We start from the raw sequence: 12,940 nt of genomic DNA, 5'->3' as shown, positions 1-12,940 counted from the left end.
CTTCATGGCACAGTCCTCTGCTGCAGTTCAGAAACATTTATACTCTGAGTTTATGATCTTCTGTCTAATCATGGTATCAAAGATGACTGTGGAAGCAGAAAGCATAAAGACATTTGAGAGGCCAGGATTTGCTAGCATTAAATAAGGGGGTTTGAGGATATGATGAAAAGCTGGAAGGTGAGATTGGGATCAGAAAAAAAAGGGCAGACTTCCTGGCCCAAATAGTATTTTCGTTTTCGAAAGGCTTTCACATAGTAAATATAAACTCTTGCAATATGACCTTCGATTCCAAACACAGATGATTTGTCATGAAGCAATTCCAGGCTTTCGTCTGACTTGAGAAGAATATGAAATCAAGAAGTTTAAAGGAATCTAAAAATAGAAGGAATTATTGCTAAGTGAGACACAGTAAAGGGGAATAATTACATTATTCTTTGTTCTTTATCACAATTTTAAAAATAGGTCAAAATATAAACTGTCTTGAAATGAAAATATTTATGAACTTATTTAAATAATATTTAACATTAATTTTACTCCCTATATTGTTTTTCTGGCTTGAAAACTATAAATTATGTTTTATAGGGGTTATGCTTAAATTTTAAAATATTTTGAGCACATATATTTCTGGAAAGGGATAAATTGATCTAATATCTGTTCTTTTTCCAAGCATGAACTACCTTGCAACACACTGGAATTGTGACTTTCCTTGTGAATATTGCCTAGAATTTTATTTTATCTTTAAAACACACACACACACACACACACACACACACATTATTAGCTGTGTGGAGTCAATACTTAGTTACACAAAGACATATTAACAATTTTTAAACTCATCACCTTTCTGAATGTCTCCTTTTCTTTTCACTGAAGTATATTCTTTGGTAGTTCTTCTAGCAGGATTCTGTGAGTGGATATGCTCTTTAATGGATATCTAAAAATATCTTTAGGGCTGTGTGTGTTGCTCAGAGGTGGAGCACCTGTTAGGCCCTGGATCCAATCTGCACCTCCTAAAACACATGCACAAAAAGCCCTTTGTTTTCCTTCCCTGCTCAGTGATTGCTTATTTGGTCATAGAATACTAGGTTAGAATTGTTTTTTCTTGAGTACTCTGAAAAAAGTACTCCTTTTCTATGACAATGTGCTGCTTAATGATGTGCTGCTGTCCTGACAGTTATTACTCCTGAGATCTTCTGTAGGATCTGTATTTGCTGTTCTTCATTTTCAGGATGATGTATCAAGATGTATGTTTACTTTTCCTCCTGCTTATTGTGGGTTTTTTGTTTTTTTTTGTGTGTGTGTGAGGGGTATTGCTTTCTTCTGTTTTTTCTAGAATTCTTATTAAGATTTTTTGAACACTTTCACTCTATCCTCTTTGAAATTCTATTTTGAATATTTCAATCCCAGTACCAATTTTCATGAATTTTCACTTTTGACAGCACCTAGAAAAGAGTTTATTGTATCTATTGAGGCATTTTTACCTTCATTGGTTTTAATTTTTTTGATTCTCTTATTGTTTCTGCTCTGCATACTCTGTTTTGTAATTCATTTCTCTCTTTTATGGATTTATATTATTTCTGATAGATTTTCAAATCATATTGAAATAGATTTTGAGTCAAAATTAATCTCCTCATTTTTATTGAGGATATTGACCATATTTCTAAGCATTTTTGTCTATAATGTCCTTTGGATTTCTAACATAGGCTAATTTGTCTGGGAATTTCACATTCTGTTTTCTTTACTTTTTTTTTTCCTTTTCCTTTGTTGATTTATTAGTTGCATCAGCCCAGTCCTTAAATACAGAAAAAACTTAAGAGGCATAAGAAATTTACCAAAGAATTTATATTAGTATCCTGGTTGGCAGGTGGGTAGTTCCCCTTCATGCAGTGACTTGGGGACCAGACTTCTTGCATTTCTTAAGGCAGCTATCCCTGAGAGCTTGGAAGTGGTCTGTGTCCAGCTCAGAGACTGTAGGAAACACACGTTCCTTTTAATCAATTCGTATTTGAAGAGACACAGATTTCTTTCTGTAACAAACCAACAGTAAGAATTAATACATGACCAAACCTGGCTGTAAATAGGGAGTAGGATATTCTTAAATGATGTCCCTGCTCAGTAATCACTTTTCAACAATAGTTTCCAAACATGGATGAGAAAGTCTAATTTTTTCTATAAAATTGTTCATCTTTGAAACAGTCTGCCTCCTCTCTTACAAAATGGACACACTCACCTTCATATGTCTGATAATGCAGTGTTTTATCTATCCAGTTTAAATATGTCTTCTTGTCATCTGGGGATGCACAAATAAATGACAAGCCATCTATTACTAACATAAAATATACGATAGTGTAAAAAATATAGAATATTCCCAGGAAGAAAGGGGAATAATGCTGGAGGTTATGTTAAGTGACTAAATGAGATACAGGAAGGTAAACACACAATGTTCTCTCACCTATATGGATATTTAAAAACAAAATCACTTGGAATATATAATAGTGATTACTAGAAGTAGGGAAAAATGGGGGGAAGAAGAATAAAGCAAACTTTGGTAACAGGCACCTAAACACAATTAGAAAGAAGTTCTAGTGTTCTACAGCACAGTGGGGTGTCTGCAATTCATAGTAAACTTACATATTTTATGTGTAACTACTAGAGTGGATCTCAATATCTTCAAACACAAAGTAATGATAAGGAGATGGAAATCTTGATTACATTGATTTGATCAGTACATATTAAATTATTGAAATAATCACATTTTGCTACACAAGTATGTCCAAATTATGTTAAATTTTTTAAAAAAAAATGTTAATAGAGATGGAAATATTAATTTTCCTAATTTTATTATTTTATAATATATACATGTATTAAACTATTAAACTGTACCTCATAAATGTGTAGAATTAAAAATAAGTCAAATGAGGAAAAGGGGAACACACAGATGTGACTGCACCTTAGCAATGATGGACCCTATGGGGCAGGCACTATGAGGTTCTGAATGCTGATTCAGTGGTAGACTATTATGCATTGTCCTCAGTGTCTCCTGGCTCCACTTTGTGAGCTTTTTTTTTTTTTTTAATCATCATGACCATTTCTGATATATTGAAGGGCGAGAAGCTTTTATCATAATGCTCATCCATTTCTGGAGTGCATGAATTGTTTTACTCTGTAGCCTCTTTTAGTCTAGACTCATGATTTGTTGGCAGTAAGATTTCTTAAAATTCATGGCATCCTTTTGATATATTTGTCAATTCTATTTGCCAGAATCCACATACCAAGTCCATAGCTGTTAGATGTGCTCCATTTATTAACTTACCCATTTGCTGCTTTACTCAAACTCCTCCTTTAACTTAATGCAGCTAAGTTCGGGTCATCTTAAACACTATTTTTCTTATTTTTTTCTGTTTGATATTGAAAAATATCATCCTTTATCATCCTGAATCAACTCATGTTCAATTCTTTCCAGTTTTCCTTTTTTGTTTTTGTTTTTGCTCTTCTTTCCACTAGCAGCATAGCTAATTATTGCCTGGGACCTTCTCTTCCTGAAAGTATCTTCTTAAACATATATCAAGTAACATTCTACACACACACACACACACACACACACAAACACACACACACACACACACACACACACACACCCCATACTCTTAGCCTGCTTTCCAGCTCAAGATTTTTCCAAAAATATTATTATTACATAATAGAGGTTTGCATTTATTTAGCCTCCTCTTAAGTTTACTATATCGCTAGCCCCCTGATTACTGAGCTTAATGTCATAGTTCAAGTTTTTTTTACATGTCAGTTGAAGGGCATAGCCATATGTATTTTTAATACTTGAGTTAGGGTACTACTTAAGAGCTCAGGTAACAAAATCAAATTCTAAATCCTAGAATCTTAATATACAGAAGTTTGTTTTTCATTCACATAAGAATTCTAGGTGTGCCTGGTTTCCAAAGCATACATTTTTCATCTCCATTATCATCTATGGCCTTCCAATGAATGTAAAACTAACCTCATAGAAGACACAACTGTTTCTTAAAAGTCTTGGCATACATGTGTTATATAAGCTTGACAAAGTCATGATAGCACACTTGTAAAAGTTATATAATTAACAAGGTAAAGGTTCTGAGTGCAAGTAGCAATATTAAGCTCCATCCAGTGCAGGTAATAGAGAATTATCTTTTTTGATCATCCAACAAGCAGTTAACACATGTATAAATGTTCCATGAAAACACAAACTGAACTGAATATACATTCCTAATTAAACATTAAAAGTCATTTTTATAAATTTAACCTCTTTTCCATAGCAATAAGTAGGATTCAAGTCTTTTGAAGAAAGTGTGATTATTTCCATGTACAACCCACAAATAGCACCAGGGAACAGTTGGAGTAATTTGCTCACTAATATATTTTGTTGTGCATTGAAGGTTTAATGTCAAACCTTTAGCAAAGAAAACTGTCCTAATTTTATAAAAATGCAGTATAATATAATTGTAAAATATTGTACTTAATAAATATGTGCATATTAAAGAGTAAATGATAATCATCATACTAATAAAATTAATAATGTATTCCTGTATAACTAATAAAATTATGATAATTATAAAACTTAGGGGATGATTTGAAGTTATACGTTCTTTTTTCTCTTAATATTTTATTTAATATAAAAAGTTTTTTAAATTTTTTTATTTATATATGACAGTGGGATACATTATCATTCTTATTACACATATCTCTGGTTGTAAACAAAGTATATTTACACCAATTCATGTATTCATACATGTACTTTGGATAATAATGTCCATCACATCCACCATCATTTCTAACCCCATACCTCCTCCCATACCCTCTCACCCTCTTTCCTATCTAGAGTTTGTCTATTCCTCCTATGCTCCCTCTCCCTACCCCACTATGAATCAGCCTCTTTTTATCAGAGAAACCATTCAGCATTTGTTTTTTGGGGGATTGGCTAATTCACTTAGATTTATTTTCTCTAACTCCATCCATTTACCTGCAAATGCCATAATTTTATTCTCTTTTATTGCTGAGTTATATTCCATTGTGTATATATGCCACGTTTTTTTTTTTTTTTTATCCATTCATCCACTGAAGGGCATCTAGGTTGGTTCCACAGTTTAGCTATTGTGAATTGTGCTGCTATAAACATTAATGTGGTTGTGTCCCTGTAGTATGCTGTTTTTAAGTCCTTTGGGTACAGATCAAGGAGAGGGATAGCTCGGTCAAATGTTGGTTCCATTCTCAATTTTCCAAGAAGTCTCCATACTGCTTTCCATGTTGACTGCACCAATTTGCTCCCACCTGCAGTGTATGAGTGTACCTTTCCCCCACCCCACATTCTCGCAAACGCTTATTGTTGTTTGTCATCATAATAGCTGCCATTCTGACTGGAGTGAAATGAAATCTTAAGAGTGGTTTTGATTTGATTTGCATTTCTCTAGTGATGATGAACATTTTTTTCATATATTTGTTGACTGATTGTATATCATCTTCTTGTAAGTGTCTGTTCAGGTTCTTGACCCATTCATTCAGTTATTATAATAATAATAATAATTATTATTATTATTATTATTATAATTATTATGTTTAGTTTTTTGAGTTCTTGATATACCCTAGAGATTAGTGCTCTGTCTTATGTGAGAGGGGTAAATATTTGCTCCCAATATGTAGGTTCTCTATTCACCCCACAGATTGTTTTTTTTTTTTGTTGAGAAGAAACTTTTTCTCGTGAGTCCATCTCATTTATTGATTCTTGTTTTTAATTTTTGAGCCAAAGAAGTCTTATTAAGGAAATTGGGGCCTAATCCCACATACTTAACTAAAAAAAATATGATACTTATAAAATACAGGAGCTGATTTGAAGTTATATGCTTTTTCTCTATATTCAGAGCTAGCATTGAAACTACAGTGGTATGATTGATTGCATATATTCTATATGAACATTGAATAAGTTATTTTAGGATATTCTCACATCTAAGCTGTATAGAAGTATACTTAGAAGGACTACAGAGTTTAAGTTTCCAGTAATAGAGTATATAAAAACCAATGTAAAAATTGATAGAGAAAAAGAGATAGGTGGTTCAGGGTTTAAGAATAGGGTATATGATGTAAATACACTTTAAATGTTTATTTAAGATAAATTGTATCTTTTATGCAAAAAGAGCATTTTAACTTTGGTTATAGCTACAATTACTACTATTTTCTGGAACAGTATTCTGAAGGTAAATATATGTGTGTGTGTGTGTATATATATATATATATATATATATATATATATATATATATATGTCATATAAAATATATAAATATGTATTGTATATAAAATAAGAGTATATATTATGGTGATGGGGAGAGATTCTTATTTTAGAGTTCTTTGAGACAGTGACATAATACAATTTTAAGAAATTTCTTGTGTTCTCAGTTATGCCTGTGGCCTTTTAAAGAAGAAATTTTTGTACTCGATTTTTCTTCTATTTTGGTTGTAGTACTTTACAAGGAAAATTTTTACTATTATTTATAGTTTTCCATCATGATTTTGTGTGAAAAATAAATTTTGATAACTGATTACTATTTTCAATCTGAATTTAGTAGAAACCATCTGTTTTGAGAATGAGTCTCAATAAATATGGAATTACTACAAATGTTAGTCTATAACTAGAAAAGGTAATCTCAGTTTTAAAAGCATGAAAAACCATGGTGCAGTGATAAGTTTAGAGGAATGGAGATTTCCAGTTTCTTGTTGTTCTACAAAGACTATCACCACATAAAGAAGGATGGAATAGCAACAACTGATGGCAACTTTGGGAGCATAAAATCTGTTTCATCTTCAGCAGTTGATAAGGAAAAAGCATGATTAATTCCCATTATTTGATAATATTAAAAATAACTACAGTAAAAAATCATGAAGATCTCTTGAACGATGTAAATCTTTTGTGTTGGACAGAGATAATTACCCATTGTCTTGGACAGAATTCTATAATAGAATCATAGTACTTTTGGTCATTTTCTTAAAATGATTAATATCCCTTCATTTCTTTGTCTTACTTCTAATATTCCTCTGAAGTAAGCTGCTATACAGGATTGGCTATTTTGTATCCAAATGAACCAAAGAAGCCTATGTTCTTTGTATCAATGTTGACTAATAATTTTAATTCAATTAAGTATAAAAAGATTAGTTAATTTGTTAAACTTTAAAATTGCAATAAATGGATTATGTAAGAGCTTATTCTCAATTAATTTAATAATCGCATTATGACCAAGAGCCTACTCTTTTTAAAGTCTAATTGAATGTGGGTGTATTCCATGTAATTATAGATTGTTAATGTGAACCAATTTGCCATGCATATGAAATTCTATATTTAATTATGCAATTTTCAAAATTATCCTTTAAAATAAATAGCAAATAACACACACTACTGAGGCAAATTATTGAGAGTTTTCATATTTGATCATAAGTTCCTTTTTTTTATTTAGATGACCATTAAATTTCCCTACTTACCTATTCATGAATATGTCATATATTAATGTATTCTCTTAATTGACCCATATTTGATTCATAGAATAACTTGGTCTTGATGAAATATTGCTTTAATGTTAAATTATATATATTCTTTATAGAAAATCTGGATGAACATATTCAAACTAATGCAGTGAATCACAAAATTTTTATTAGTGATGTAAAAAAGAGTAAAATAATTAGGTTATTGAGTTCTTGGATGAGAAATTTAGATATTTGGAAGATACAAATGTTAATTGAGAGTTATGAACAAATCACATTCAATTGTTACTGTTTTGCCGCTTCTAAATCAGCAGAAATGACTCCAAATTTTATTCAAAATAAAAATGGAATGAAATGTAGAAGAATGTTGAAAAATAAAAAGGGAAAAATATCTGAACAATAATTCAGTAATTGAATTAAAATGTATTCAAGGGAAACTTGAAATGTATAATATCAACACCTCAAGAGAAATCTATATTCATAGTTCCAAGTAGAAAGGGAAAATAGGTTAAATTATATGAAGTAATTAAACTATGGTAAAATAGAGATCATTGATTAATGGAGAGAGACTAGATGTGCTAATTAATTCAGTGAATCCTACTTACAGAGATTAAGATTGGGTTGGGGGAGCAATAGTGATTTGGATGTGGGGATAGTACTGCCACCTCTTAGTAGGGCCCCAGAGGTGATGCCTTCATAGTTTAAAGCAGCTTTCTTTAGAATGTAGGATATTAGTATCCAGTGCAGTTCAGGGATCTATTAAGAGGCAGAGAAATACCACAGAGGATTTAGCATTGCAGTAAAACAGCTCTGAGGCAACATAGTGATTTGTAGGATACAAATTGAGGCTTTCATAGACATTTACAACTCTGACAAAACATTAACTTAAAAGAATCAAAAAGAAACATTACTAATATAATAAAACAATGTTGGCATAAATTTAATCCTTTATCTGTTTGTATTATTAGGAAGCAATCACCTAGGTATTTACTATGGATTATGATCAATCAGAGGAAACTTTTGAGAGCCTGCTTGCCAATCACAGCCTATTTTTGTAAGTGAAGGTTTTTTTGGAACACACCCACGTCCATTTGTTTGCATGTTATCTTTCCAGGCTTTGAAAATAAATAGCAGAATTCAGTAGTTGTGTGGGAAACTCTATGGCCTACATAGTATAAAATATTTGCTATCTGCTTCTTTACAGATACACTTACAGATTCTTGCTATATATCTGGAAATACAAATGAGGTGGTCAAATACAAATGAGGTGTTAGTTTTAGGAAGGTATTAATGTGTAACTTTTTTATTTTTTTAACAATTAAACATAGCATAAAACCTCTAGTGGAAATATTGTCCTCGGTGTTAGCTGTCTTTTTATTCATTAATTTTATTAAAGCATCTGTGCTTAAGGAATAAAATTCAAAAGTAATTAATAAAGGATTAGATATTGATCTTTTAAGATAAATTCTATTAAGAGAATCTGAGAGAAAAGAACATATTCATAAAATAAATCTAAAATGTGTGTGTGTGTGTGTGTGTACGCGCACAAATTTTTTCTTTGGGGGTTGTTGGTACAGTGTTACTGACTTAAGAGAGTACTTCAGAAAATTCTCCTTAGTACTAGCTGTTGTTTCATTCAGCAAAATATTAACTATTGTCCAAGCTAAACACTAAAAATGCATTTCTTAAAAATTGGTAAGTAACTTATATTTCTTGTAATAAAGGATGTAGAGAAGCAAATGATAACTAAAATTTAGGTTGTCTTTTACTTAAAAATTACTAGAAAATGGATTTATGTGAACCAAAGACTCAATTTTCAGTAGGTTTTCAGGTTTTATTTCTACCTTCAGATAATATTGAACTTTCAGCAATGTAAAAAAGCGTGTTTATTAAGGTATGACGTAGAAGTAGCAAAAATGTATTGCATATTTATCATACTCTGGAAACTACTAATTAACATAGTCCCTGTAAAATAATACACACATGCCATTCTATTCAATACTATTTGAATAATTTGCAGTTAGTTTTATTATAGGAATATATTTATACATATAATATATAATATGTATGTATATTATATGTATATATTATAAAATATATGATTAAATTATATAGATACAGATATTCAAATAATTCATCATAACTAAGGATTTGAAAACTAATTTGACAGTTAATCTTAAAATAATTTTCAGTATTTCACTGTGGACATTATTATCTCCTTCCTAAGTGTAAGTGTACCTTATGGTATTTGCCATTTGAATCTTTGTTCTTCAAACAGAACTCCTTCCTTTCTTTCTTCTTTTCTTCCAATATTCCACATATCCTAGGATACATATGCAAAATCTTAATAGATATGGAGTAGATTATTTGATTTATCCCTCCTTCCATTGAGGGTTTTTTTCTTTTTTTTTTTTTTTTTGGTGTGTGTGTGTGTGTGTGTGTGTGTGTGTGTGTGTATGTTAATGATGGATATCTGGCTTCCATTGGAAGGCAGTATGATTTTTGAAACAGATGCTAAACACAATTAAATGATCTGCTTATAATTTAATTATTATCATACCAACAATGAAATGCTAAAGAGAGTTCAACATTTGGAATGTCTTTTTAAATGAATATTACTTCAAAGGGCTAATGACCAAAATATTTAAGAATTCTGAAAGGAGAATGTGGTACTACTTTGAGAGAATTCTCCTTAATGTAATAGCAATGAATGTGTTTTTGTACTTACTGTCTAGTGGCGATGGAATTGTAGTATTTCATGAAAAATATCTTAATTTTTTTGTGGCAGCTTGACTGTTTTCCCAGATGGTCAACATTTCAGAATTTGCCTTTTATATATATTCATAAACAAGATGAAAGATTTAATTCTAATTAATACAATATCATTAGTAGATCTCATGAACTCTCCAAGGATAAATAATTAAACTGAAGTTTATTGAGAAAAATTTTGTTATTAGATAAAAAAAAATTACCAAATTATTGACTTATGTTTGTCAACATTTTCACTCCCTTTTCATAAGAAGTTATTAATTAAAATTAGGAGCAAATGCTCATGTAAAAAAGAAATTAGCATCATACATCAAAGGTATCAGAAGAAAGTCTTATTAGTTGACAACTTCACTAAAAGAAAACAAAGGAAATGTATACTGCATTGAAAAAATCAGTACTAAGGCAGCAATATGAAATGATTTTCCTGACTCTTTCTCTGAGTACGGCCACAAAACAACAGTGGTACTTTTCTTTAGAAACATTATATACATTTGTATCTTTTCCAACAAATATATAAGGATCCAGGAGTGCTTGCATTACTGGGAATTCCACTTCTAAATTAAGAAAGTCATTGGGACCTATCTAGTTCATTTTTCAAATGCCAAAATAAAGATAGTTTTAAAATTACAAAACTATTATAAAGGCAAAAAAGAAAAAATGCCACCACTTCCAATTTAATATTAAAAATATTCATATATGACTAATTAGTATGAACTGTGTGAAATCCTGTGAGCTTATATGTGATAACTGAAAGAAGTATGTTACTAGGTGTAGAATAGAAAGGGCTCCAGATGGGAGAGAACACTACTGGTGAGGTTGGTGCTTGAGGGAATGGCCCTGTGTCCAGGAAGCCTAGCTTCTCAGGAGTTACATGTGACCCCCCAATCCCTAAGACCTTTACCATGTTCACCCATCTCACAGAAAGCAGTAGTTTTAAATTTTTATTAGCAACAGGAAAACATCACTGATAGAAAATCTGTGGGAAGTGAAACTTTTCAAATAAGGGAAGACATTTAAGGAAATTCAACACTGTTAGGTTTTATTTCAGAATGGCTTGAGTTATTACCTTTCCTTGGCATACTTAAAGCTTTTCACAGATATGCAGGTTGTTCTTTCTTCCATTGTTCATTCTCTCTGAAGAAAAACTAACAACTTTGTTCAAGTACAATGATAATTCCCCAAATGGTGAATGAAGTAAACATTGAGAATGTGTATTGTACTAACCAGCTTATTGCAGGTGTTGGTGCTCTAGGATGTTTTTGCCTGTGATGGTTCATTTAATAAACACAGTGATTGGACAGGAAATCCTGTGAGGTCATTAATGAAGTGATAGTATAATAGTAACGAATTCGAAATAATTAAACATATGTTGTAAAATCTTATAGCTGTATTTTCTAATTTTTAATAGAATATCTTAGAAGTGATGGGTCTTAATTTTTGCACCTGGCTCATTAATAATTTCTGCCCACTTTTGTCGTTATATATGGCTTTTTACATTTGATACTTCGGATAGTCAAATAGTCATCTATATAGAAATCAAATTGTGCAAAATTCAGTATGACTTCAAATAAGTACTATATCTTTCAATATTAAATCAGCACTTATGGTTTTAATTTTAAAAAATCTGAATTTTCACATTGAATTCCAAGCCTTTTCTCTAAATATAAATATTTTCTACAGAATCTATACTTTAAAATATTCCTCTTAGATTGTTATTAGCTTCCCAGTCTATTTCATTTCTATCAATTGAAGTGAATTTTCCTTTTGAGCTTTCTTTTGGCACTCCACTTTTTAAATGAATAAAAACTATTTTACCTCCAGGTAATTTTGTTTGTTTTGGTACTGGGAAATGAACAAAGGAGAGCTAAGTGCTTGAGTGCTGAGCTATATACCCAGTTCAAGAATTTCTTGAGTTTTCTTAGAGAAACTCTTCATCTCAAGGAGATAATTGTCTAATTAATATGAACTTCCCAATTTTAGAAAAGAACTAAACTGATTACAAAAATTCTACTAGAATTATTTACATTATAAGACATTTGTTTTCTTTAAAGTACTGAACATTTAGTTAAAATTGAGACACATTTAAGGCTTTTTAATGACAGCCCTGCAAATTATAATGACATAAATTAAACTATACTTTTAAAGTAGTAATTTCATAAGCACTAACATTTGTTTATAGTTCTGAACACATTTTCACAATCGAGATGATGAACATATTTGTTGTTCCCAAATAATTTCTTTCTCCTGCTATTCCCTGTGGTCAGTCTCTGTGGCTTTATACATTAGTGTCTATACATTGGTTCACATTTTCTAGAATCTTATATCACAAGGTTATATACTATTTTTCCCGACTGCTTTGATTCAGCATAGTTATTTTTAAATTTTTCATGTGTTTGTTTATTTCAGTAATCAATTTCCATTTATTTGAGTGTAGAACATTGATTCGATACCAGTTTATTTGTTGATGGAAATTTTGGTAGTTTTCCATTTGGGATTGTTACAAATAAGGTTGTTAAGGATATTTGTATGTAGTTCTTCAATTGGACATATATTTTGATTTCTCTCAGGTAAAGAATTGAACATATAGGTTATAATGTATAATTACATTTTAAATACTTTTTTTAAAGTTGTTGATAGACCTTTATTTTATTTATTTAT

Source organism: Callospermophilus lateralis, unplaced genomic scaffold (genome assembly GCF_048772815.1).
Source record: "Callospermophilus lateralis isolate mCalLat2 unplaced genomic scaffold, mCalLat2.hap1 Scaffold_43, whole genome shotgun sequence".
Taxonomy (NCBI): Eukaryota; Metazoa; Chordata; class Mammalia; order Rodentia; family Sciuridae; genus Callospermophilus; species Callospermophilus lateralis.
Note: the sequence above shows the minus strand (reverse complement) of the source record.